The sequence below is a fragment of the Mustela nivalis genome, assembly GCF_964662115.1.
Source record: "Mustela nivalis genome assembly, chromosome: 5".
NCBI lineage: Eukaryota > Metazoa > Chordata > Mammalia > Carnivora > Mustelidae > Mustela > Mustela nivalis.
The window spans coordinates 122638010-122664291 of NC_139024.1; the positions used below are offsets into that span (position 1 = coordinate 122638010).

General features: G+C 42.4%; 1 long non-coding RNA gene across 1 annotated transcript; it reads left to right on the top strand.

The window, feature by feature from the left end:
- Nucleotides 1-5691: 5691 nt before the first annotated feature.
- Nucleotides 5692-25575, top strand: LOC309865934. The gene is made up of 2 exons (XR_014312330.1): nucleotides 5692-5887; nucleotides 25232-25575. It is a non-coding gene; the product is annotated as an uncharacterized lncRNA (long non-coding RNA).
- The last annotated feature ends 707 nt before the right edge of the window (nucleotides 25576-26282 follow it).

Genomic DNA, 26282 nt, shown 5'->3' on the forward strand with positions numbered 1-26282 from the left:
TCTTGAAGTGTGACACTAGTGATGAAGTTTTGGAACACAGGTGAGGTTTGGTGGGGTGAGGTCCAGAGCCGATGACCAAGAAAGGATTCTTGAGACGTCTTCGGTGCAAATGGTGGTTTTATTAAAACACAGGGACAGGACCCAGGGTCAGAAAGAGCTGCTCAGACAGAGGCATGGTTGACTGGGAGCTGAGGAAGGTGAGTACAAAGGGGGTGTCCAGAAGGACTGTCATATGCTAAAGAAGAATTTCAGGATAAGGGAGACCTGGTTATTGTCAAGTCAAGGCTGTTTTTGCCTCTAATGAGGGAAAGCATGAAGACAGCTGGGAGTTTCCTGGAGATATGTTACATTCCTCTTATCACACATCCTTGTCAGTGGGCTTTGGGCTTAGAAGAAATTCAGTTTTATTACACTTCCCTCCCCCTTAGCCTCCCTCAATTTTATGGAGGGGAGGGTGATGTTAGGGCTTCCGGAAACTGAGGTATGGGTGTCTCGATGTCAGGCTATTGATGAGAAAGCTTCTTCCTTCCTTGTAAGTTGCTAGGACATTTGTAGATGGAGGGAAACTCCTGTCCTGCAAGACTGGGATCTCTATCAGTTAAGAATCGTTTTTCCTTTAGGGCAGCCGGGAGTGCATGAGGAATGTTACACATATGGCATGGGGAGAGGGTGTAGGGCGCCAGCTTCTGCTTTGTCCTCAGCTTGCCTTCTGCTCCCTCATCCTTAGGACAGGAGCTGGGAGTGAGGTGACATAGTTCAGAAGAGGTAGGGGTAGGGATTGTTGAGGCAAGTCTTGAAGGTGTGAAACGGTCATCCATTAGAGGGAAAGCAAACTCACCAAAGAGACAAGGGAGTTTGAAGCCAGAGTTGAGTATCCACTGGAGAATTGTGGTCAAGTGTTTTAAAGTACAGCAGGTTGGCTCAGCTATATGATTCCTTCCTGGTTTCTGGTGCATGCCGCTGGCATTGGTAGAATCATTTCTAAAGAAACAAAACAAAAGAGGATAAGCCGTTCTTTCAGAAATGATGATGAATCAAGTTTTGAACATGCTGGGTTTTGAGGCACAGGTGGGATATCAGTGAAATAGCATGAGTAGGTAGTCAGTTACACGGGCCTGGTGGGTAGGAAAGAAACAGATGGTCATGTATCAGTGGGAGAGATGTTGGCTAGGGAATGGGAGCTGAAACCAAGGGCACAGTTGATATCACTACAAGAGAGGGTAGCTTGGAAGAGAAAGGTTAACTGAACCCCCGGGGAAACCCTGATGGGAAAGTCACATGCATTTCTCAGGCATGCCAATGTTGACACATATTATTGTAACTTCTGGAGGCCAGAAGCCATGGCTTTGAGACTCATTCATTCTCTGCCTCTGGCATAGCATGGGCCACATTAAAGGTAATTCTAAAATTCATTTCGATTTGATTTCATTGTACTTCTCATTTACTAGAATCTTGTCATGGTTTGCTAGTGTATCATTTTCTCGAAAAGATTAAATAAGGACCATTTTACAAATATGAGATGAATGCCTGAAGGGATTTTGTTTAATTCATTCATTAGCTCGGGAACTACTAAGATGTTACCACCATTTCAAGCAAAAATCTCCAGGCAGACACATATACAATCAGTAATACTTAAACGAATTTGCTTTGATAGATGCAAATAGATATGCAAATAGAATGCAAATGGATGCAAAACTGCCTTCTACCAAAGGAAAAGGGGTCAACTGTACTTCCAGTGGACAAAATTCATTTACATATAGCTAGACAAGATCATCTGCATCCACATCAATTATGTACAATCTATAGAGTTGCAAAATAGCTCAAAGACAAGAAAGGCACAGAATATCCCATAGAATTGGTCATCCCAGAAGGTTACATGAGACAACACATGTTTTCCCTTGGAAGACACTATAATCTTTTAGGTTCATTTCAATGTCTTTCATGATTTTGCCTATGCTTTTAAAAAAAAAAAGTTACCCTTATTCTTATTAGTTTGAAAAAAAACTAATAAAATACTAGTCTGTTATAAAATACACATGGAAGAATGTTCTGGCACTATCATACCCAATTTGGGGTACTAACTGATTAGGAAGATGAGGCAGAATTTGGGAGCCCCTAGAATGAGTCTGTTTCCGGTTGGAATGGGAAATATTTAAGAATCAAATTAAATGATCTCAAATCCACTCTGGAATGAAACAGGTTATAAGGAAAATACAGAAGATGTTGAAATGGACCTGTTGGCTCATTGTGAGCTTTCCTGGTCGAATGGAGACCTCTACCATGATGCTTGTCCTCCATGTCCCACCCGTCCCATACCTGCTATCCTGGCACCAAAGGGCCATCAGACTTTAGGCTCAGTCTGCAGTTCCAAATGGAAACCCTCTGTTTCCACAGTAGTGGACAGGATGACTCTGGTTGCTGGTGGAAGCGTCAGCTGCTTTAGTCCAACAGTTCAAGAGAGGATCAGAAGAGCATAAGGACGATATTGGAAAAAAATGCTCGGACGAATTTCCAGAACGCAATATTTCTCTTTGCAATTTTTGAGTGTTCTGTAGCCAACCTGCCAAAAAAATGTGAAAACTATAAATAGAGAGGAGTGGGAAGGAGAAATGAGGACCTGTCACAGTGCCAGCAAAAATAGGGAACTGAGAATCTTCCAGAGATTCAGAGTCAAAGGGGTTTAATATTTACTTAGAAAAGAAGTCGTGGGCACAAGTTCTAGGATGAAATGAAGGCAAGAGAGGGAAGTTAGGGAATCGAGAGAGAGAGAGACTTGAAGATAAAAAAAGTCAACTTAAAGTCTCATTCCTCATTAAGGAAAGTATGTATCAGAGAAGAGGGGAGAGACTGGGATATAGTTGATCGCCGATTGTGTCTGGCTCTGATTAGAAGCTTTGTATCCACTTTTTAATTTAATCTTCCAGCCTGTTTCCTGGATTCCAGCTTCTATTTCCTATGAAATAGGTACCATCACCAAAGACGAGAGTCAAACATGTAACAGTAGTCAAATCTTTAACAGCGTGGACAACTAACCAACCAAAAGCTGGCCCGGGGACCCCTGCAGAGTCAAGTGTTACACGCCCAGTGCCTGGATCACGAGGCCATGGTAGGGATCTTGGGAAGGGTTTAGGGTAGGGAGACACACAGCAGGTTCTGGCCAGAGGCTAGTCACCAAACTTTGTGTGGCTGAAGGGGTGTGTACCAGCTGAATGGCAGCTCCCAGACGAAACTGAGGGAAATGTACTTTGGGAAGGTTTCCGCTGACTCTCTGCCTTTCCTTCATCCTCCCCAGGGTGTTCCATTAGCATTTGGGGTCTGGGGTCTTGCCTGTTGCTCCTGGCTTTGGTGGGCCACGCCACTGCCACAGCCAGGGCTCCAAGTGGCAGTGCACTGTATGGGCTCTTGACTGTTCCCTCCTTACTCTCGGAAGGAGAACAGGCAGCAGGGATTTTCATTCTTTGTTGGCACCTACTCTCTTCAGCAACACCAAGATCAGTACCCCAGGCTGCACAAGCTCAGGTTCATGTCTTTACCAAAGGCCGGCAATAATTTCAGAAAGGAATGACAATGAAGGTAAAAAACAGTTCAACTACTCGCTCATCTGGACTTCTAGGGCAGGTGGGGTTCCCAGACAACTTTATTCCATCGGTCTGGCACCCTTGCCCCCCTTCTCGGTGCCTTGGTGATGAGTGTGGGCCTTGCTGTTTGCGCTGCCTGAATTTGCCCTTGTCACTTATTAGTACTGTGGCCCTGGGCTAAAAGTCATGCCTCTCAGAGCCAATCGGAATAGCTTATTACACCTATTGATTCTGGCATAGTGGGCCTGTGCGGAAATCTCTCTTCTTCATCCCTCCTCCTTCTCAGTCTTCCCCTCCTCCACCTCTTCCTCCTCCTTCTTTGATGTGTAAACCAAGGTATTTGGGGAGCAGGGAATGATGTGATGTTTGGGATTTACTTTAAAATATATTCCAGACCTCCCCCCTCCCCAAAAACAAAAATACAGGCACTTCGGGGGCAGTAGAAGGAGGGCCTATGAAACAGTTTGGGAAGCAGAGTGATAAGTACTCGGAAGGGGCGGGATCCTTCTGCTCTACACATTTTGGTGTATGCTTGAGAATTTTCATAATAAGAGTAAACAAACAAAGACCAAATAATGAGGCTTTCATTCCCTATATCCAAATGACCACAACAGGGCATAGAATGCAATTTCATAGTTGTTCCCCTGGCAATTTATTCTGATTCTCCAAATAAGATTCCAGCTCTCATCCTACCTGTCATAGTCTCTGGATATTGACTGGGAACGTTTTCCTCAACAAGGCCTTGCCAGGCCCACTGCTAGGGAATGTATTGTTTCAGATTCTGTACTCAGGTTTTAAAGATTTTTTTTTATTTATTTATCAGAGGAGGGGGAGAGCGAGCACAGGCAGATAGAATGGCAGGCAGAGGCAGAGGGAGAAGCAGGCTCCCTGCCAAGCAAGGAGCCCTTGTGGGACTCCATCCGAGGACGCTGGGATCATGACCTGAGCCGAAGGCAGCTGCTTAACCAACTGAGCCACCCAGGCATCCCTGTACTCACGTTTTAAAAAAAGTGACCAGTTTCCCGTTTGGAGTGACTCGAATGCAAGACTCACTGTAAGCCGTTGTCTTGCTGTGTCCCATCCCTTTCTAAGGACTGCTTGTGCTATCTCTGGGAGATCACAGCATTGGGAGGGGCAGCCCAGGCCTGGGCTATTACAGCAAAGCTGCAGCCTGAAGGGCACGCGTGAGATCTGTGGTTTGAGCTGTCAGAGTCTCACGGAGAAAAAAAAGAGAAATGAATCATCATTTGACCATGACATTCCCACTAACGGGGAGGACAGTGGGAGAAAGAGCAAGGGAAGAGGAAAGAAAAATCTCAAAATAAATGTGGGGTGGACGGCAGGAGGAGGGGGGGCAGGTGTGGCGATTGAACCAATGCTAGCCAAACACACGATTCCGCCCATTCTAGAGCGGACTGGACATAAACATGCTCCCACATCTACTTGTCGGCTGCGTTTTGTCGGCCAGTAGCGAGGTGATTCTTTAAGAGCTCTGAGAACCCAAACTTGTGGCCTCCCAGCAGCTGAGCCGAAGTGGAGCTGGGAGCTGCCCAGAGGACCCGAGGCTGCCAGCTGACCACCTTCCTCCCTACTGATCGCTGGAGCCAAGCTCGGCGGGGGAGAAGCCACGCTCGCGGGTGGGTGCGGGGGCTAAGGGCGGAAGCCGGGTTCCCACAGAGGACTCCGCGCCCAGTCGGCTGCAGCGAGGGCGCAAGGGGACCAGAGGCCTGACACCGGGACGCGCCCCCCACTCTGGACGACCGGCCGCAGAAGTAAAGGGCCAGCATCCCGCCACAGCTATGCTTCCCGCGGGACAATCTCGGGAGAAGGTCCTGGAAGAGGCTCGCAGGCCGATTTTCCGAGGGAAACGGCGAGGTGGGGAGGGAGCGCCCCTGACCCTACCCGCCCTCCCCTCTCCCGCTCACCCCGCATCACCAGCGGCGGGGCTGCTCCGCAGAAACTTACTCGAGGTTGTAGTGTCGCCCGCCACCGCATGGGGGCCGCATCACCTGCTGGCTCGGCGTTAGGGGTCCGCACCCCACTCTTGGCGGAGGCAGGCGGAGGCGGGCCTGCGGAGTCCTCTTTCATTGGCCGGGGCGCAGACGCTGCCATGTTGGAGGAAGCAGTGCCTTCTGTTCGGTGGAAAAGCCGTGGCTTCACCGGTAGTGTCGGGGAGTGCAGCCTCCTACCTTTCCTCCTCGCTCGAGTGTCGGTGCTGAGAGGCGGCGGCCGGCGGGATGGAGAGAAGTAGGATGAACCTGCCCAAGGGGCCGGACAGGCTCTGCTTCGACAAGGACGTGTTCATGAAGGTGCGCGCCTGGGCTCTGCTCCCCGGAGCTGGGACGTGGGTGGCCTGCCCTCCTTGGCCCTCCGGGGCCTCTCCTCGGGCTTCTCCTGCGGGCTTCCTGGGCCGTCCCCGCCCCGGACGGGTCCTCGGCAGGGACCTCACTGCACTTCGCAGTGAGTCTCTTGGCCTCGGGTGGGCTAGGTGCAACCTGGAGAAAGCACTCCTGTGAAATCGTGCACATTGAAGGAAAAGGCCTGAAAGTTCAGGGCAAGTGGTTTTGAGCTAAACATAAAAGCCCCGGACCCGTAGGACCCGCCTCTGGTACCGTGCGGCACAGTCAGACCGCCGCTCCCCCAGCCTGACAGAAGCCTCCCAGTGCCTTGTGCCTAGAAGCTCAGCGACTGTGCGTTGAACACATCTCTGAACACACGTACTTACCAGGAATCGGGTCAAAAAGGCACTTAAGCTAACGTTTATGCCTGACTTTCGTCTTAAGCTCAGAATGAGAAATCTGAAAGACTGTACTGTCCTTACTGGTTCTGGTCCAGTACTACAAAGCATACCAAGCTCCTTTTCTAATGTTTCCCTACTTCTCTTGGTGAAGTCAGCCTGAAGCTGGCAGCAGATAACTGTAGGACATAAACTTACAGAATAGAAATTTAAACTGAAAAGACTTTACTGACAGGAAAGGTTCATCAGACATAGCCTTGAAAATGTCCCAAGGTTTGAATCAGAGCCAGGAGGAGCTTTATCTGTTTTCTGTATCCCTCTGGGTCTGTACTTAAACTATCAAAACGTATATGTTTAATTTCTAAGGATTGGGATTTAGTAGCTGGTTTCAGTGTTAAAAAGTTTTGGCTCTGTAGGTACCTAAAATTCTGAAGAGTTTGAATTTCTTACTTTTTTATGGCTTCAAGTCATAATATGTTTTTTTCTTTTTTGGGTTAACCAGCTAGTTCCTTTTTGATACTTGCATTCAGATCACATCTCCCAAACTCTGGCTTTAAAAGTCCTTATGTCTGGATCCTCTGCGGTGTGGCCATATCATTTTTAATATGTAGGGATGTCTAGACGAAGGTATATTGTACTCTTGTTCTTGTATGGTGATGTTAAGCCACTGTAATAAAAGGTGTAAAGTGAATGGAGTGTCTGAAGGAGAGCACAGAGTGAATTCTCTGATCCAGAAACCTTTTGTTAATGAAGGACACGTGATGAGGAGAGAGGTCATTGGAAGAAGAAAAGGCACACACATAGACTTAAAGAATCTCAAAGCACGGAAGTCTCTTTAGCTTGTCTGTCTTTGGACTTCGTCGGGCTTTCTTTGGGCCTAACACTAGCATTTTCTAACACTTCCTAGCCCTGCCATCTTTCTCACTCTGAGCGGACAGAATGCCTTTGGTCAAAGCAGCTTCGGAAAATAGAAATCTCAAAATAGCAGTTCTAAAGTAGGACTTAGAGGTAGGAAGAGAGAAAACTGGGAAAGTGGCTAGAATGCCAGCAATTCCATATTCTTTCAAAGCTCTGAAATTTCTGAATATAATGTACAATTTGTAGTGTTAATGAACATGACCCCTTCATACATAGAAGGAAAATACATGGAACAGCTGTTCTGTGTAAAGTGGTATTGATCTTCTATGTGGGAGCTGGAGATAAAGGTTATTTGAAATTTCTGTTTCCATCAGAGAGATGTTTTGTTAAGTTACAGTTCCGAGGCAGAAATGAGCGGAGAGCTTGCTGTCGGGGTTGTATTTCTACATAGGTGTCTTGTTTGGCACATTTTGGAATGAGACTGGGATGGTAGAAAGGGAGATGGGGTGGGGCTGCGGGTTGCACTTTGGACACTGCATACATTGAGGGGTCCACGTTGATGCAGTCTTCATGGTAGAGCTGCAGTCAGGTTTACAGCAGGAAGTTGCATGGTCATATCTGTTGAGTTCGAGCTGACTGGTGGCAGGAGACTACTTAAAAAGTCATGTTTATGAGACCTAATAAGAAATAGAAGGGTAAAGGTATGCAAAAGAGGTAGGTGATCAAAGTGCAGGAATGGCAGATGGGGAAGGGTCACCTGGGGCAGAGGCACTGGCAACATCATACTTTGTCGGCTTAGAAATCCGAAAATCCTTTGGGTTGACAGCCAACTAATAGATGAGCAGGACATAAGGTATTGGTAGTAGGGGGAGAAAGTGGCATAACAGATAAATTAGACCATTTACATGGGTGTGCTATTGACATCACAAGTAGCCTTCCTCTTTCATCTCCAGTCGTACAGAAAAATTAGCAGCCATCCCACGGGACCTCTTCCATCCTGCTGACCATGATCCCATTCTTGTATTTGTCCCCTTCTCCTCCTCGCCTGGTACGGGGAGGGGCTCTCCTTCCTCCTCGGGTTCAGTCTCCACTCCGGCTCGGAGTCCATGCCCTCCCGCCCTTCCAGGAGCCTGCAAGGATCCTCTCCCCTGCACTCCTTCCCATCACGCGCTCCTGTTTGATCCTCTCCCACTTGACTGCCCCACCTCTAGGTATTGGCCTGTCACTGTCGCACATCACAGCCAGTGCTCAGGGGTTGACTTGACTTTCCCACCTTCCACCCTTCAGGCCCTGTCGTTCCACTAAAGAGTTCTTACCAAAACTGTTTCTAAGTCAGCGCACCTGACCTTTCTCTGTCTCCTTACTCGACATCGCAGTAGACCAAATGCTCTGCATTGCTTCCTGTCTTTCTTCTACCTCTCTGATGTGTCTCCTGTGCAAAGTCATGCTCCTGGTAGCCACTGAATGCTGATTATGGGCTCAGCCCCGTGTTCCTTTCTTTCCCTAGATGACCTTTTGTGCAGCTTCATGACCACCTATCAGCAGGTAAGGCAGATTCCTGTCTCTGGTCCACACGCTTCCTGAGCACCAGTTCTGTGTATCGGACTTGCTGATCTTTCTTCTCGGATGTGTCTGTGGCCCCTCAGACTCATCAGGTTCAAGACGGAATTCATGAGCACCTCCTCCACGGAAAACCACCTTTCTTATTCTATTGCCTCTCTCGGTAAACACTTCATCCGTTTAGCCTGGAGTCGGGAAACCAGAAGTCAACTCCTACTCTGTCACCTTTCCAAAATCTAGTCTGTTACACCAAGTCCTGTGGATTTCGCTTACTAAACCTCTTGAGTCCATATACTTCTTTCCATCTCTTCTCGTACCTTTGCAGTGCGCCCTTGCCATCACACTGTAGAAGCTTCTCACCCAGTCTCCATGTGCCTTCCTTGTCTTTCTGGCCCCTGGTCTACACTGCAGGCGAGCCACTCTTGTCAGAATGCGGATGTGATCTTGTATGTACCAGGTGACTGGTCAGTCCACCAGCTCTTGAAAAACCATTTTCCCACGCACTCGAACGTATTTCAAAGAGAATCAGTCCCCCATGGGGTAGTTTTCCTTGGTAGACAGTTTGTTTCTGCAATGAGCCATCTGCCTCCTTTGAACTTCTCTGTGTCAGTTCCTCTCTGGAACCTGTGGCTTCGTTGGCACCCCGGGTAGGCACATGATGACCTTTTCCATGAGAAGTGAAGGCAGGAGCCCTCTGGACGGTGAATGTATGTACCCTCATGTTCCATAGGTAAAAGAACCGTGTGTGGGGGTCGGGGGGTAAGTCCTTGAGGCTCCTCCCTGTTCTAATTGGGTGAACTGGGAATTTTGAGGCAGGAAGCAGGTCCTGTGTGTCCTTGTTTGCAGGGAGCATGCATTCTGATGGACAAAACGGAAAAGGGGAAGAATGAGCAGCTGCTCAGATCTGTTTGTACTGTGCTGGCTGATTAGCTGTGACCTGCAGATGTGGGTCCCATCCTCGGCTCTGCTCTCTGCCTGCTTATGTCTGTCTTGGGGCAAATCACTCGCCTCCGGCCTTCTGTTTGCTTGTTAGTATAATGAGGTGGTGCTTATCTATGTGATCTTTGCCGGCTCTTCTGAAAAGACTCTAGTCCATCCTGGCTTGCAGATAAGGAAACTGAGGCCTGAGGGGTGATGACTTCCTTTAAAGCCACACAGCTAGTTGGGGCCAATCACAGGCCAGATCTCCTGACCCCCACGCATCAGTCCTTGGAAATCCTACTGTAATATGTTCCTTTCCAGAGGCCACAGGTGGGAACTGAGGGAAGTGGGACGATCAGAACATTAAGAATAGCGCAGAAGATGGCACAATGTCCGCATGCCTTGGCACCTGCATTTCACCAATAGGGCCACCTCTTACCTTAGAAGAAGTTCCCACAGGGCTGGTGATCTGGATGCCTGGCCTGGAGCTTAGCTATGGTAAATGGGACCAGAGGGAAGTGATGGCTGTTTGAGGTGGACTTTGTTGACAGCAGCTGGAGATAGCAGCTGACAGAGGAGGAAGAGGGAAGAGTGACAGACGGCAGATAGCCGCAGGCCCACAGGTCAGCCACTGTTGCCCAGGGTCGCCCATCCCCAGGAGCCGACTTCATATCACAGGATCTGAGTGCTTACCCTGTGGGTTCTTAGTTCGATGTCACGTCTTGATGACAAGATTCCATTCTCTTCCGCATCAGTGTGAGACAGACATCGTAATGAAATTCTAATTAGCCAAATATGGAATGTAAGCCTGGAACTCATTTTATAGAGAAATTTTCTTATGTGAACTACTTTCCCTGATGATAGAGGAGTTGTGACGATGTAACATCAGATAAAGTTTATCTGATTGGCACTTGTAAGAAGGGTTCCCGGCAAAAAAGAACTGTTTTTTTGTTGTTGTTGTCCTTTCTTTTGATCTTTCCTTTCCATTCCTTTTTTTTTTTTTTTTTTTTTTTTGTCTTGTGAGCGGTCATCTGATTTATAAAAAGATGCAACAAAAAGTAAAATGGTACAAGATAATCAGTTTCAAAACATAAAAAAGTGAGTGTCTTTAGCCATAGCTCAGAACAGAGGAACTGGGTAAGGAGAATTGCTTGTATGAACTGGCAACAGGAAAAGTTGGTAAAGGAGAGCTGAGGAACTCTATTAAGACATAGGAGTGAGGGGCTCCATCATCATCTGGCATTTGCTCAGTGTCGTCTATATGGTTAGAGATGTCCATGATGGGAACTCCAGCAATCTTCTGGGTCTGGGTCAGCTGATGCCACAGTGTAACACTCTGAAGTACTTCCATACTGAGCAGTCATCTGCATAGTTTGTCTTGTGTGTACGTGGTAATCATTTGAATCTTGGCTCTTTTGCAATCCTTAGAGCCTCTTGATACTTTCACCCCGGTTTCTCAGTTTCAGCCATTACACAGTCAGTTGTACAACTGGTAAACTTGGCACACAGCCCATCCATCATTGACCGGTCAAGTTTGGCTTAAATAGAAAAGTTGATAAAGTCGGTACCAACCAGGATGTGGTAAGTCGGCCCAGCTGTGTGTTTATATTGGAAAAAGCAGGAGGGATGTTGGGGGACTTCTCTTTCCTTGAGTGCATGGGATCCTTCTTTTCTTTCTTGTTAGGTTTTAATCTGTCCTTCTCTCAGAGAAGGATCTCAGAGCTAAGCATTCGCTTCCTGGTCACATAGTTTCTTGCTTTCTCTTGCTTCCCCATGTTCACATCATGCCCATTTCTCCTTGCTTTTGATTTTCTAATTCACTCTTTGTAGTACCATAAAACTTATTTAAATAAAATGTTGGCCTACTAAGTTATTGATTATTAGTAAGTTCTTTGTTCAAAATTTGAGAGCAAGAAGTATTATGTAAATATATCTTTTTGTTATTTAACTAGTCTTACAACATTTAGCATCACATTTCTTGAAACATTTAAACAAATTAATCACAAACTGGGGCTTGGGCTCTTTCTTTTTTTTTTTTTTAAGTAATCTCTATACCCAACATGGGACTTGAACTCACAACCCTGAGATCAAGACCTGCACGCTCCAGTGACTGAACAAGCCAGGTGCCCTTTGGGCTTTTTGTTTTTAAGTTCCTCAGGTGAGGGGGTGCCTTAGTGGCTCAGAGGTTTAAGCTTCTGCCTTCAGCTCAGGTCATGGTCTCAGGGTCCTGGGGTCGAGCCCTGCATGGGACACTCTGCTCAGCATGGAGCATGATTCCCTCCCTCTCTGCCTACTTGTGACCTCTCTCTCTATGTCAAATAAATAAATAAAATCTTAAAAAAAAAAGTTCCTTAAGTGATTCTAATGTGTGACCAGTGTTGAGAACTCTAGCACTGGATAATCCTTTTAAATAGCTCAAGAAATTAATTTTGAAAAGCGAACTAAAAGCCTGCATAGATTATGATTGGTGTTAAATTGAGGGGAAAAAAGAGATAAAGAGAAGAAATCAGCTGGAACAGAGTGTAATTAGGTACTCAAATATTTGTTAGATGGATAAATACATTTACGGAATGTAGGGTTTGTTGTTTTTTTTTTGTCTCTTCATAAATATGTCAAATGGGTATATAAATTCAAGAAAGGAGTTTGATATAAAATTGATTAAAATGTTAGAACAGAAGTTTTTTAGAATTTTAGTGTTACTATTTCATGATGCTTTTAAGATGATCTCTCTGTAGATGGTGGGAAGATCTTGTTAGCATATGTTTTTAATTTTCAAGCTTGAATAATTTAGTCACCGAACAAAGATTTAGAATGAGTTTTGGGAGACACAAGTCCTAGATTATGTCCCCACCTAGCTGGGTCAGAGATTTGAGAGCAGGGGCTGGAGGGAAGAGCTCCAAGGACATTTTTGTATACATGCTGATACCTTGGGCGGGAACACTCTTCCCACACTTCCGGTGGCTAGCTCTTTTGTGTCACTTGGATCTCAACTCATTGTTCTATATTTCCTGGTTCATCCAAGTTAAAATACATCCCATTTGTCACTCAACCTTTACTGTGTCCTGTTTTCTTTTTAGCTGTGATCACTATTCATTAATCACTATTTGATCACTGTTCATTAATATAATGTTTGTCTACATATTTATTTTCTCATTTCTGCATTAGAATATCTGCTCCTTAAAAGCAGAGACCTTGTCTTTTCTTTTCATGACTGTGTCCCCAGGTCTTAGAGCAGAGCTGGAGTTGCATGATAAATATTTGAGGAATATTTATGGGATATACAGGGACATTTATTCATCTCTGTTGTCCATTGTTTTCAAGAATGGTTGGAAACACACACATACGTGAGCTCACACAAACTTTCTATGTCTTTCAACCCCTATGTAGTGTGCAGATTAGTGCTTAACTATTTTGGTTTTTTGTCTCGATGAAATGGGACATGTTTCATAAATTTCATATGCCCTCTTAGTACTTCTCATCATTACAGAGTGATGGTTCTGGGGGATTCTGCTTCTCGTGGAGATAGTATATAGTGATTTTATAAGTCCATGTATCTGGGAAGGAGTGTTTTACTTCTTGGCAGCTTAGAGAACTTCAATCTTTCCAAATTCCATGTAATTTTCATAGCATTAAAGCTACTAATTTCAGATTATTGGTAAGTTTTAAATGATTAATTCCCAGGTTACTTTGAATTAGTCTTTGTTTGCCATCCCTGATTGCAGCTAGTTAGTAAAGTAGCTAAACTTTTAAACTCTACTTGGTTTTAATTTTGAGTGAAGTCACTGCTTCTCTCATGGTTAATGGTTCTTAATTACCTGCAGCTTGTCTGGTTTGCTCATTTATTTTCCTGTGTTCCAACACCTCTTGTGATCTCCCAACTTCTGGCCTTTTGGGGGATTTGTACTTTAACTGGGTTCAGATAGGAAATGCCCCTGAGTACAAAGAGAAGATATTTTTCTTCTAACTTCACTATCTCCTATTATTAATGGATTACATTGTTGTGGTACATGTGTTACAACTGATGAACCAGCATTGATACAGTATTAATTAAAATCCATGGTTTACATTAGGGTTCACTCCTCTTTCTATAGTTCTGTGGGTCTTGACAAATGTATAATGTTATTTACCTACTGTTGGTATCTTACAGCCTAGTTTCATTGCCTTGAAAAACCCTGTACCTCATCTATTTGTTTCTTCTCCTCTCTCTGCACCCTCCTTGCTCACCCCTCAGCCCGGGATCTTTTTACTGTCTAGAGTTTTACCTTTTTAGAGGCACCTGGCTGGCTTAGTTGCTAGGGCATCTGACTCTTGATCTCAGGGTTGTGAGTTCTAGCCACCACATTGGGTATAGAGATGACCTAAACAATAAATAAAAATAAAAATGTTGGTTAATTTTTACCTTTTCCAGAATGCCATAGAGTTGGAATCATATAGTATTTAGCCTTTGAGACTGGTCCTTCACTTAGCAATATGCATTTAAGGTTCTTCGAAGTCTTGTGGCTTAATAATTCATCTTTTAATTGTCGAATAATCCGTTGTGTGGGTGTGGCACAGTGTACCTGTTCACCTACTGAAGGAGATTGGATTGCTTCCAAGTTTTGGCACTTCAGAGAATAAAGCTGCTGTAAATATCCGTGTGCAGGTTTTTGTGTGGACACTAGTTTTAAGCTCTTTTGGGTAAATACAAAGGAGCACAATTACTGATCTTATAGTGAGAATGTGTTTAGTTCTGTGAGAAACTGCCAAGCTGTCTCACACAGTGCCTCCCATTTTGCATTCTGACCAAACAGTGAATGAGAGTTTGGTTGTCCCACATCCTTGCTAGCATTTGGTATTACTAGTGCTTTGGATTTTTTATATTCTACGTGATATGTAATAGTACCTTGTTTAAATTTGCAATTTCTTAATGACATACAAAGTTGAGCATCTTTTCAGATCCTTTTTTTTTTTCATTTTTAAAGATTCTATTTATTTATTAACAGCACAAGCATACGGAGAGGTAGCAGCAGGCAGCAGGAGAGGGAAAAAAGCAGGCTCCTCGCTGAGCCGGGGGCCCAGTGTGGATTTCAGTCCCAGGACCTGAGCTAAAGGCAGATGCTTAACTGACTGGGGTTCCCAGCCACCGCTCTTTTCACATTTTTAAATTAGGTTTGATTTCTTGTTGCTACTAAGACATCTTTATATTATATTTCTTATTTTAAGTCCTTTACCATGGCTGTGTTTTGCAGATATTTTCTCTACTCTGTGACTGGTCTTTTCATCTCTCTCTTTTTTTTTTTTTAAGATTTTATTTATTTATTTGTCAGAGAAAGAGCGAGCGAGAGTGAGCACAGGCAGACAGAGTGGAAGGCAGAGTCAGAGGGTGAAGCAGGATCCCTGCGGAGCAAGGATCCCAATGTGGGACTCGATCCCAGGATGCTGGGATCATGACCTGAGCCAAAGGCAGCTGCTTAACCAACTGAGCCACCCAGTTGTCCCGTCTTTTCATTCTCTTAACAGTGTCTTTTACAGAGAAGTTTAATTTTAACAAAGTCCCTCTCATCAATTTTTTTCTTTCGTAGATCATGCTTTTGGTTTTATATCTGAAAAGTCATTGCTAAATCCAAGGATCCCTACATTTTTTCTTATGTCATCTTTAAGAAGTTTTGCATTTTACGTTTAGGTTTTGTGAAAGGTGTGAAAAGTTTGTTTTTATTATTTTCATTTGTTTGTTTTTTCTTATCAATGTCCCATTGTTCGGTTCCATTTGTTGAAGACTGTCCTTGCCATTGAGTTGCCTTTGCCTGTGTGTGTGGATGTTGTTCTGGGCTCTCCACTCTGTTCCAAGCACCTGTCTCTTTTGCCAGGCACCTTCTGTCTTAATCACTATAGCTTTAATAGTAAGTCTTGAGATTGGGTGGTGGCAATCCTCAATTTCCTTTTTTTCCCCGCTCTTTAATATTTTGTTGACTACTCTGGGACTCTTGGTTTTCCAGTTTTCCATCCAAATTTTAGAGTCAACATGTTGGTATCCACAGAATAACTTCCTGGCATTTTGATTGGGATTGCATTGAGTCTGTCGATCAGTTTGGGAAGAACTGACCTCTTAACAGTATTGAGTGTTCTTACCCAAGATTGTGGACTTTCTTTCCACTTCACATCTTACCTTGCTTGTTATCTTTCATCAGAATTTTATACTTTTTCTCATATAGATCTTGTGCATATTTTGTTAGATTTGCACCTAAGTATTAATTTTTTTGGTATGCTAATGTAAATGGTCTTGTGTTTTTAACTTCAAATTCCACTTGTACATTGCTGGTATATACGAAAGCAATTGACTTTTTAAATTTTTTAATTAAAATTCAATCTCGTTAACATACAGTGTACTTTTAGTTTCATGGTTAGAATTTCGTGATTCATTGGTTGCATACAACACCCAGAGCTCATCCCAACAAGTGCCCTCCTTAATACCCCTCACGCAGTTACCCCAACTTTTCCCTCTCCAGTAACCCTCAGTTTGTTTTCTGTAGTTAAGTCTCTTGTGATTTGCCTCCCTGTCTGTTTCTATTTTTCCTTCCCTTCTCCTATATTCATCTGTTGTTTCTTAAGTTCCACATGTGACTGAAACTATATGGTATTTGTCTTCCTCTAGTTCCATCCATGTCCTTGCAAATGGCAAGATTTTGTTCTTTTTGATGGCTGAGTAATGTGTGTGTGTGTGTGTGTGTGTGTGTGTGTGTGTGTGTATGTATACCACATCTTCTTTATCCATTCATCTGTTGATGGACATCTGGGCTCTTTCAATAGTTTGACTATAAACATCGGGGTGCTTTTGCCCCTTCAAATCACTTTGTGTACTTTGGATAAACATCTAATAGGGCAATTGCTAAGTCGTTGGGTTGTTACATTTTTAACTTTTTGATGAGCCTCCCTACTATTTTCCAGAGTTGCATTCCCACTAATAGTGTAGGAGGATTCCCCTTTCTCCACATCTTCGCCAACATCTGTTGTTTCCTGACTTGTTAATTTTAGCCATTTTGACTGATGTAAGGTGGTGTCTCATTGTGGTTTTGATTTGTATTTCCCTGATGCTGAGTGATGTGGAGCCCTTTTTCATGTGTCTGTTGGCCATTTGGATGTCTTCTTTGGTCTGTTCATGTCTTCTGTCCATTTCTTGACTGGATTTTTTTGTTTTTTGGATGTTGAGTTTGATAAATTCTTTATAAATTTTGAATACTGGCCCTTTGTCTGATACATCATTGGAAAGCAATTGACTTCTGTATTTTAACTGTGTATTGTGCAGACTTGCTATAATCACTTGACTAGTTTCAGGAGGGTGTGGGGTGTGAAGTCTTTGTATTTTCTGTAGACAGTCATGTCATCTGTGAACAAAGTTTTATTCTTTCCCAGGTTGTATACCTTTTGTTTCCTTTTCTTACCTTATTTCATTAGTTTGGCCTTCCAGTATAGTATTGAATAGTAGTAGTAGGAGGGACATCCTTGCCTTGATTCCCTGTCTTCTATTTTCTCAGTATTAATATCATGTTAGCTGTGGATTTTTGGAAACATTCTTTATCAAGTTGAGGAAGTCCTCCTATTCTTAGTTTCCTGAGGGTTAATAATGAAGAGGTGTGGATTTTGTTAAATGTTTTTTTTCCTCCCTTCATTGATATGATCATGTGATTTTCTTTCTGTTGATATGATGGATCACATTGATTTTCTAATGTTGAACATTTTCTAATGTTGCATACCTGGAATAAATCCTACATGACCCTGGTGTATAATTTTTTAATATAGTGTTTGCTTTTATTTGCTAATTTTTGTTGAAGATTTTTGTGTCTGTGTTCATGAGAGATACTAGTTTATAGTTTCTTTTCTTGTAGTATTGGTTTTGGTGTCAGGGTAATAATGATCTCCTAGAATGATTTAGGAAGTACTCCTTCTAGTTTTACTTTCTGGAAGAGATTTTAGAGAATTGTGTAGTATTCCATAAATGTTTGGTTGAATTTACAGTGATTGGGATTGTTAGCAGTAGCCCTCCCTTCTTTCATCTGATATTAGTAATTTATGTCTTCTACCTTTTTTTCTTTGTTTGACTGGCTAAGGGTCTATCTGTTTTATTGATGTTTTCAAAGAAACAGACTTGGGGTTTATTGATTTAAAAAAAAAAATTCCTGGTTTTAATTACATTGATTTCTGCTCTAATTTTTATTTTTTTTCTACTTCCTTTAGGGTTTTTTTTAATGATTTTATTCGACACAGAGAGAGTTAGTGAGAGAGGGAATACAGGCAGGAGGAATGGGAGATGGAGAAGCAGCCTCCCTGAGCAGGAAGCTCTGATGCAGGGCTCTGTCCCAGGACCCTAGGACCATGTCCTGAGCCAAAGGCAGATGATTAACCAACTGAACCACCCAGGAGCCCCTCCTTACTTTAGATTTGATTTTGTTGTTGTTGCCTAAAATGGAAGCTTAGATTATTGACTTTAATCTTTTTTTTTCTAATATTTGCATTTAGTACTGTATTTTCCCTTTAAGCAGCATTCCACACATTTTGCTACATTGTATTTTGTTGAGACTGGTCTCCTGTCATTTAGAAGTGTGGCATTTAATCTCCATGTATTTTGGACTTCTTCAACTATCTTCTGTTACTGATTTTTAATTCCATTGCGGTCTGAGAACATACTTGGTATAATTTTATTTTTAAAAATTTGTTGTGTTTTGTGGCCCAGAATTATTCTGTCTTGATGAGTGTTCCATATGAGCTTAAGAAGAATGTGTGTTGCACTATTACTGGGCGAAATAGTCTGTGTACATCTGTTGTACGGTAATTGATGGTGGTGTTAAGTGTGCCATGTCTGGACTGAATGTCCACATCTGTCAAATCCTTGTTGCCCTGCTGCTGGATCGGCCCATTAATGATGAAGAAGTGTTGAAGTCACCAGCTGTGATAATGGAATTGTTTATTTCTCCCTGCAGTTCTGTTAGGTTGTGTCTTACCTGTGTTGATCAGGCACACATACCTTAAGGATAATTGTGTCTTCTTGGTCAGTCGATTTCTTTATCATTATGTAATGCTGCTCTTTATGCCTGATAATTTTCCTTCTCTGAAATCTGCTTTGTCTGAAATTCATGTAGCTACGCCATTGTTCCTGTGATTAGTGTTACTTTGGATTTTTTTTAATGTATCCTAGCATTTAGCTTGTTGATATTTAAGTTGTTTCATTTTTCATCAAAATATAATTCACAAAGCATAATAGTTGCCATTTTAAAGTGTACTCTTCTCTGGTTTTTAGTATATTTACTGTGTATATGGTACATACGTCACTTCTGTCTAATTCCAGAATGCTTCCATCACCCGAAAAATAAACCTCTTACTTCCAATTCTCCCCTCCCCTTATTCCCTGGCAATCATGAATCTACTTTCTGTTTTTATGGATTTGCCTTTTCTGGAACATCTCATATCAGTGGAATTGTATAACACATGACCTTTTGTGTCTGGCTTCCTTTAACCTGAGAGTAGAATGTTTTCAGACTTTACTCGTGTTGTAGCATGTAACAGTTTATTCCTTTTTATGGTTGTGTAAGAGGCTCTTCCACATTTTATGTATCCATTCATCAGTTGATGGACGTTGGGTATATACTCTTTTGGCTGTTACGAGCAGCGCTGCTGTGCACATTCATGTACAGGTTGTGGCAGGAACATCTGTTGTCAGTTCTGTCGGTGTCATACCCCTAGACGTAGAACTGCTGGGTAATTGTACGTGTGTAACTTCTTGAGGAGCTACCGAGCTGTTTGCTGCCTTAGCCACACTGTTTTACATTCTCACCGACAATACAGGAGGGTTCCAGCTTCTCCGCCTTCTTGCCAGCACTTTTCTTCTTCTTTTTTTTTCTTTTTCTTTTTCTTATTTTACCATAGTTGTCCTAGTGGGTGTGACGTGACATCTGCATGTGCTTTTGATTTGCATTTCCCCAATGACTAAGGATGTCGAACATCCCGACATGTGCTCTTGACCGTCTGTGTATCATCTTTGGAGAAATGTCTATTCAAAAGTCTTTGGCTTGTTTTTAAATTAGGTTATTTGTCTTTTTGTTGTTGAGTTCTAAGAGTATATTTGCATATTCTGGTTATTAGATCCTTGTCAGACAAATGATTTGCAGATACTCTCTCCCATTCTGTGGGTTGTCTTTTCATGTTCTCCGTAGTGTCCTTTGACACACGAAAGTTTTTATTTTGATCAAGTTCAGCTTATCTAATATTTCTTATTGCTTTGTGTATCATGTCTAAGAAAGCTTTTCCTGATCCAAAGTCATACAGATTTTCTCCTGTTTTCTCTGAGTGTTACAGTTTTGACTCTTACATTTAAATCTTTGATCCATTTTGAGTTATATTTTTGTGTATGTGTGACGTTGCTGTTCCAAGTTCATTCTTTTGCATGTATATATTCACTTGTCCCAGTAGTAGGCACTCGAAAAGACTGTCCCCCCCCCCCATTAAATGGTCTTGGCATACTTGTGAAAAATCAGTTGACCATAAATGTATGGGTTGTAAATACTTTCTTTTTGAATACTTGGGGAATCTACACTATAAAGTAAAACCATTCCTAAAGTAGTAAAACCATTCTTGGTTAAGTGAAATGGGTCTCTATTATGGCACTGTGAGTTTGGGTTTGCTTTTCACAGCAAACGCTGCCTAACCCAGTATTCACAGATGTTCTGAGTTATTTAGTCATGTGTTATGCAACTTTTGTTTATCTGAGAACAAATGCATAAATGGTAAGTTGAGTACTAATATTACCCTAATAGCATTTGTTCACTGAGGCTAAGTTATATGATTTATTTATTTATTTATTTATTTAAGATTTTATTTGAGAGTGAGAGAGTGCAGGAGCAGGAGGAAGGGACAGAGGGAGAAGCAGGCTCCTTGCTCAGCAGAGCGCCTGATGTGGAACTCAAACCCAAGAGACTGGGATCATGACCTGAGCCAAAGGCAGATGCTTAACCACATAGGCACCCCAGTTATACAATTTAGAATGCCATCATGAAGTTCAAGAACTTCAACAATGTGTAACTGAGGCAGGGAAAGTGATCGACCTAAAGGTATACAGTTGATGAGTAGGATGGCCAGGATTATGAACCAAGACCCCCTCCCGTGATGTACTACATAACTATGATGTAAGGTCTGAAATTGTCTCAGGAGAGAAAGGTCCAGGCTAATTTGGTCACCAGTGTAAGGAGCAGGTGGCTTTCTGTAGATGACTGTGTAATTACGGTTTGGTATGAAGTCCTTCTCTCCGACACTAGCAGGGTCAGTCTTTGGTTGATTAACTAAAAAAGTCAGTTTAAACAAGTACTCTTAGGGAATGGTACATACAGTTTTTAGCATTTTATTTGGAAAAAATATATGTACATTTATTCTCCATTGAAACAGTGCCAGGTCTTTTCTCTGGAAACTGGCCTGCAGATTAGATTTCTGAGTTATCACAGCACTTGGGTCGCTCAATAGGTTAGGCATCTACCTTCGGTTCAGGTCATGACCTCGGGGTCCTGGGATGGAGTCCCACATTGGGCCCCCTGTTCAGCAGGGAATCTCCTCCCATTGCCCCTTTCCCTGCTCATACTGTCTGTCTGTGTCTCAAATAAATAAAAAGAATCTTTAAAAAAAGTTTTCTATGTTGTCTTTTTTTGCATTCAGTTTCAGTTTCTTTAACTGAATTGAGTGAGAATCCTGTGATCACTCCCTCCCTGCCTGGTACTTGGTCATCTCACCCATACCTAACTTAGCAAAAATTTTCTTATTGATTTCTTTGTATCAAATCTTTCCAAAGTAGCTGTGTTAGTTTTCAAAAGAACAGTGATTTTTTTTGCAGTCATATTTTGTTGGTTTACATAGTGTTTAATGAAAAGTAAGTGTAGGTGTCCTTAACTAGTTTGGGAATCATCACATTTGATTCTTTTTTTTTTTTTTAAGATTTATTTATTTGACAGAGAGAAATCACAAGTAGACAGAGAGGCAGCCAGAGAGAGAGAGAGAGAGGGAAGCAAGCTCCATGCCGAGCAGAGAGCTCGATGCGGGACCCGATCCCAGGACCCTGAGATCATGACCTGAGCCAAAGGCAGCGGCTTAATCCACTGAGCCACCCAGGCGCCCCATCACATTTGATTCTTGCTGACTAAACAGGTCATGGAGTAGCAGAGTCACAGGGGAATTAGATAGTAATTTATTGCCTCTAAGCATATAAGCCTACCAGGGTATCACAGTATTGTAGAGGGGAAACACAGGATAGCTAATCCTGTGAGACCAATACTTGGAAATAGGTTATGAAAGATTTGGAACATCTGTTCAATGGGACACTCAGCATGCACATAAAATATTAATAGAAATGTATGTGTTTTATGTAAAGACATTCAAGTTATATTTTTAGATGGGAAATTTTTTTAATAGAATGGGTTTTTATTTTTTATTTTTTTATTCTTTTTTTAAGATTTTATTTATTTATTTGACAGAGAGAGAGAGAGGTCACAAGGAGGCAGAGAGACAGGCAGAGAGAGGGGGGAAAGTAGGCTCCGGCTGAGCAGAGAGCCTGATGTGAGGCTTGATCTCAGGACCCTGAGATATGACCTGAGCTGAAGGCAGAGGCTTAACCCACTGAGCCACCCAGGTGCCCCTAGATGGGAAATAGTTTAGAAGAGCATGAATATTTGTGTGTGTGTGTGTGTGTGTACACACACACATAGATAAGGTCTGGGGTTTCCATTCAAGATGGTGGCATGGGAGGATCTTGATCTCATCTCTTCTATGAAATACACACTGAATCTATAGCTCCATATGGAAAAATTTCCTGTGGAAAAAACCCTACAACTAGCTGAGTGACTCCTACACATTAGGTGAGTAAGGAAAAAAACCTATGTTGAAGTAAGAATCAGTCTTGCCATAAACCCCACCCCTGGTACAGCGACCTGGGATTGGGAGGGTACTCAAAACCCCAGGCTTCTCCCTGAGGAGCAAAGGGTTTGAGCCCCACTTCTGGCACCCCAACTTCCAAGACGTACATCTAAGAGACAAGACCCCAAAACATCCAGCTTTGAAAGCCATCAGAGCTTGCACCCATGAGACCCACAAGGCTATAGCAAACTGAGAAACAGTTCTTAAAGCAGTCCCGAGAGTAGACTGACCCACCCTGGAACTCAGCACAGAAGCAGCAGACTGAAATGGGATCAGATTTCTGTGAAAGAGGCTCATTCGCTTATCTTAAAGCCCTGAGGGGCAGGCATCTAATTTAACGTGGATCTGGGAGCCTAGTAAGGTATTCTCCAAAGATGGAGCTGATGGGTACCATCTTTGCGCTGTCCCTCTACCTCGCTTCTGCTTTCTGGTATCTCCTGGAAAGGAGCCTGAATGCTCGTATGATGCCCCTAGGTTTGCAGTTGCTACCCAGGTATACCTCTAGATCACCTGGCTCAAGCAGCCAGCAAGACTCACACTCACGGTAGTGAGTATCACAGTATTTACAACAACCAAGACTTGGAAATAACTAAAGTGTCCACCAATGGGGTGAATGGATAAAGACAATGTGTGTGTATACGATGGAATGAATATTAACCATAAAAAGAAGGAAGTCTTGCCATTTGCAACAACATGGATGGACCTTGAGTATATTGTGCTGAGTGAAATAAGTCAGACAGAGAAAGAGAAATACTGTATGATCTCCCTCACATGTGGAATCTAAAAAACAAAACAAAATGAAGTCATAGAGAACAGATTGGTGGTTGCCAGAGGCGAGGTTGTGGAGGAAATAGATGAAGGGGTCCAGTGGTATAAACTTCCAGTTAATAAGATAAGCCTTGGGGATGTAATGTACATCATAGTGACTGTAGTAAATAATACTGTGTATTATTGTATATTAATTTTATTATTTTTTATTAGAAATATGTATTATTAGCCCCAGGGTTACAGGTCTGTGAATTGTCAGGCTTACACACTTCCCAGCACTCACCGTAGTACATACCTTCCCCAATGTCCACAACCCCACGACCCTCTCCATACACCCCTCCCCCCAGCAACCCTCAGTTTGTTTTGTGAGATTAAGAGTCTCTTATGGTTTGTCTCCCTCCCAATCCAATATATTTTTTTAAGATTTAATTTATTTATTGGACAGACAGAAATCACAAGTAGGCAGAGAGGCAGGCAGAGAGAGAGGAGGAAGCAGGATCCCCGTTGAGCAGAGAGCCCGATGTGGCCTCGATTCCAGGACCCTGTGATCATGACCTGAGCCGAAGGCAGAGGCTTTAACCCACTGAGCCACCCAGGTGCCCCCTTCCGAATCCAATCTTGTTTTATTTTTCCTTCCCTACCCCCACACCCCCCACTTTGCCTCTCAAATTCCTCATATCAGGGAGATTGTATGATAATTGTCTTTCTCTGATTATTTCACTCAGCATACCTTCTAGTTCCATCCACGTCATTGCACATGGCAAGATTTCATTTCTTTTGATGGCTGCATAGTATAATATATATATATATATATTTTTTTTAAGATTTTATTTATTTATTTGACAGAGATCACAAGTAGGAAGAGAGGCAGGCAGAGAGAGAGGAGGAAACAGGCTCCCTGCTGAGGAGAGAACCTGATGTGGGGCTCGATCCAAGGTCCCTGGAATCATGACCTGAGCCGAAGGCAGAGGCCTTAACTCACTGAGCTACCCAGGTGCCGTATATTATTATATATTTAAAGTTGCTAAAGCTTAATAGTTCTTAGCACAAGAAAAAAATATGTATGTTTGGTGATGGATGTTAACTAGTCTTAGGGTGATCATTTCACAACAGATAAAAATATGGAATTTTTATGTTGTACGCCTGAAACTAACATGTGTCCATTATATGTCAGTTTCTTTAAAAAGTAATTGATATTTTATTTTTTTAAAAATTATTTATTTATTAGAGATCACAAGTAGGCAGAGAGGCAGGCAGAGAGAGAGACAGGGAAGCAGGCTCCCTGCTGAGCAGAAAGCCCAATGTGGGCTTGAACCCATAACCACTGAACCAGCCATGCACCCCAAAAGTAATTTATATTTTAAAGAGAAAGACTATGGCACCTGGGTGGCTCAGTCAGTTAAGCGTCTGCCTTCGGTTGAGATCTTGATTTCAGGGTCTTGGAATGAACCCTGGCATCAGGCTCCCAGCTCAGCAGAGAGCCGGCTTCTCCCTCTGCCCCTTCTCCCACTTGTTCTCTCTGTCTCTCTCTCTCAAATAAATAAAATCTTAAAAAAAAAAAAAAAGTAAAGAGACCAAAACAAAGTCTGGAAGGATGTGAATCGCTGTGTTAAAATTAAGAAGAAAAAGCTGTTTCTATTTTGAGAAGAGCCTCTTTGAAATGTATAATTAAAAGAAATAAAATGCCTGTAGAGTTAGGCAACAGGAGAGAATGGTCTTGGTGAGGGGCCCCCTTTCCCATAATCTTAGGAAGTGAGCAGACCCCCTGATGTCCTGTGTGTGTTCCCCTGCAGTAATACGGCCTCTTATTCTTTCTCTGATCTTATTTTTCTATGTAAAATGTGGTATCAGTGCAATCATTTTTTCTTTCTGGTTTGATTTTCAGGAAGATTTCAACGTCGATCACTTTGTGTCTGACTGTAGGAAGCGTGTCCATCTGGAGGAACTAAGAGGAGATCTGGAACTCTACTATAAACTTCTTAAAATAGCCATGGTCGAGCTCATCAACAAGGATTATGCAGATTTTGTCAACCTTTCCACAAACTTGGTAAACCTGAAATTCACAAGTCCTACACACACACACACACACACACACTTTCTCTCTCCTTCATATTTATTAAAAGGGCAGAGTTTTTAGAAACCTTTCAGTTGATTACCCCACCAACCCCACCAGAAACTTGAAGAAATTACCAATTTCATTAATAAAAGAACTAAACTTTTTGAAATACATTTTTTTGTTTTAGTTTTTATTCATTTAAGGTTGCTCTAGTTTGATTATGTTTCAAATTCATTAGTCAACAGTGAAAAGTAAAGGATAATAATACCCAAGGGGTTGTTTTATTAGTTGCTAAGTGATTACCCTGAAGTCTTCCTTGATTTAACTAATTTGTAGGAGCAAATGTCCACCACTCTTACAATGTTTAATTTACTCCCAGGTATATCTGTTAGCCAGAGCTAGGTTGAGGGAACATTGGCCAATATTGATATTTAAAAAGTTTGGTTTTATAAAAATATAAGAATGATTTGCAGTGAGCTTATCAATTGTTTGTAAAAGCCATTTAGAAATGTTGAATTTTGTTACTTGGAGAAAAGTCTCCTTGTTGATGCTTCATTTTGTTTTAAATCTGTTTGTCCAGAGAAGCACAGAAAGTTGCAGTTCCGTGGGAATTTCAAGAAGCATTAAAATTAATGATGCACATTTGCTTTTGGGAAATATACCACTAAGATAAATATCCCAATAGGATTAAAAACCTAGAAAATTTTACTTCTGTTTAATTTCTATTTTTCTCAAGGCTTATAATAATGTTTAAGAGAGACGTAGCCCGTCAGACTTTCACATCAGCTGGCTGAGTATCATCAATTACAGACAGAGAACTGTTCACCTTCTGTGAAAATTTTTCACATTCATTTAAAATGTCATCTAAAGGCAAATTGTT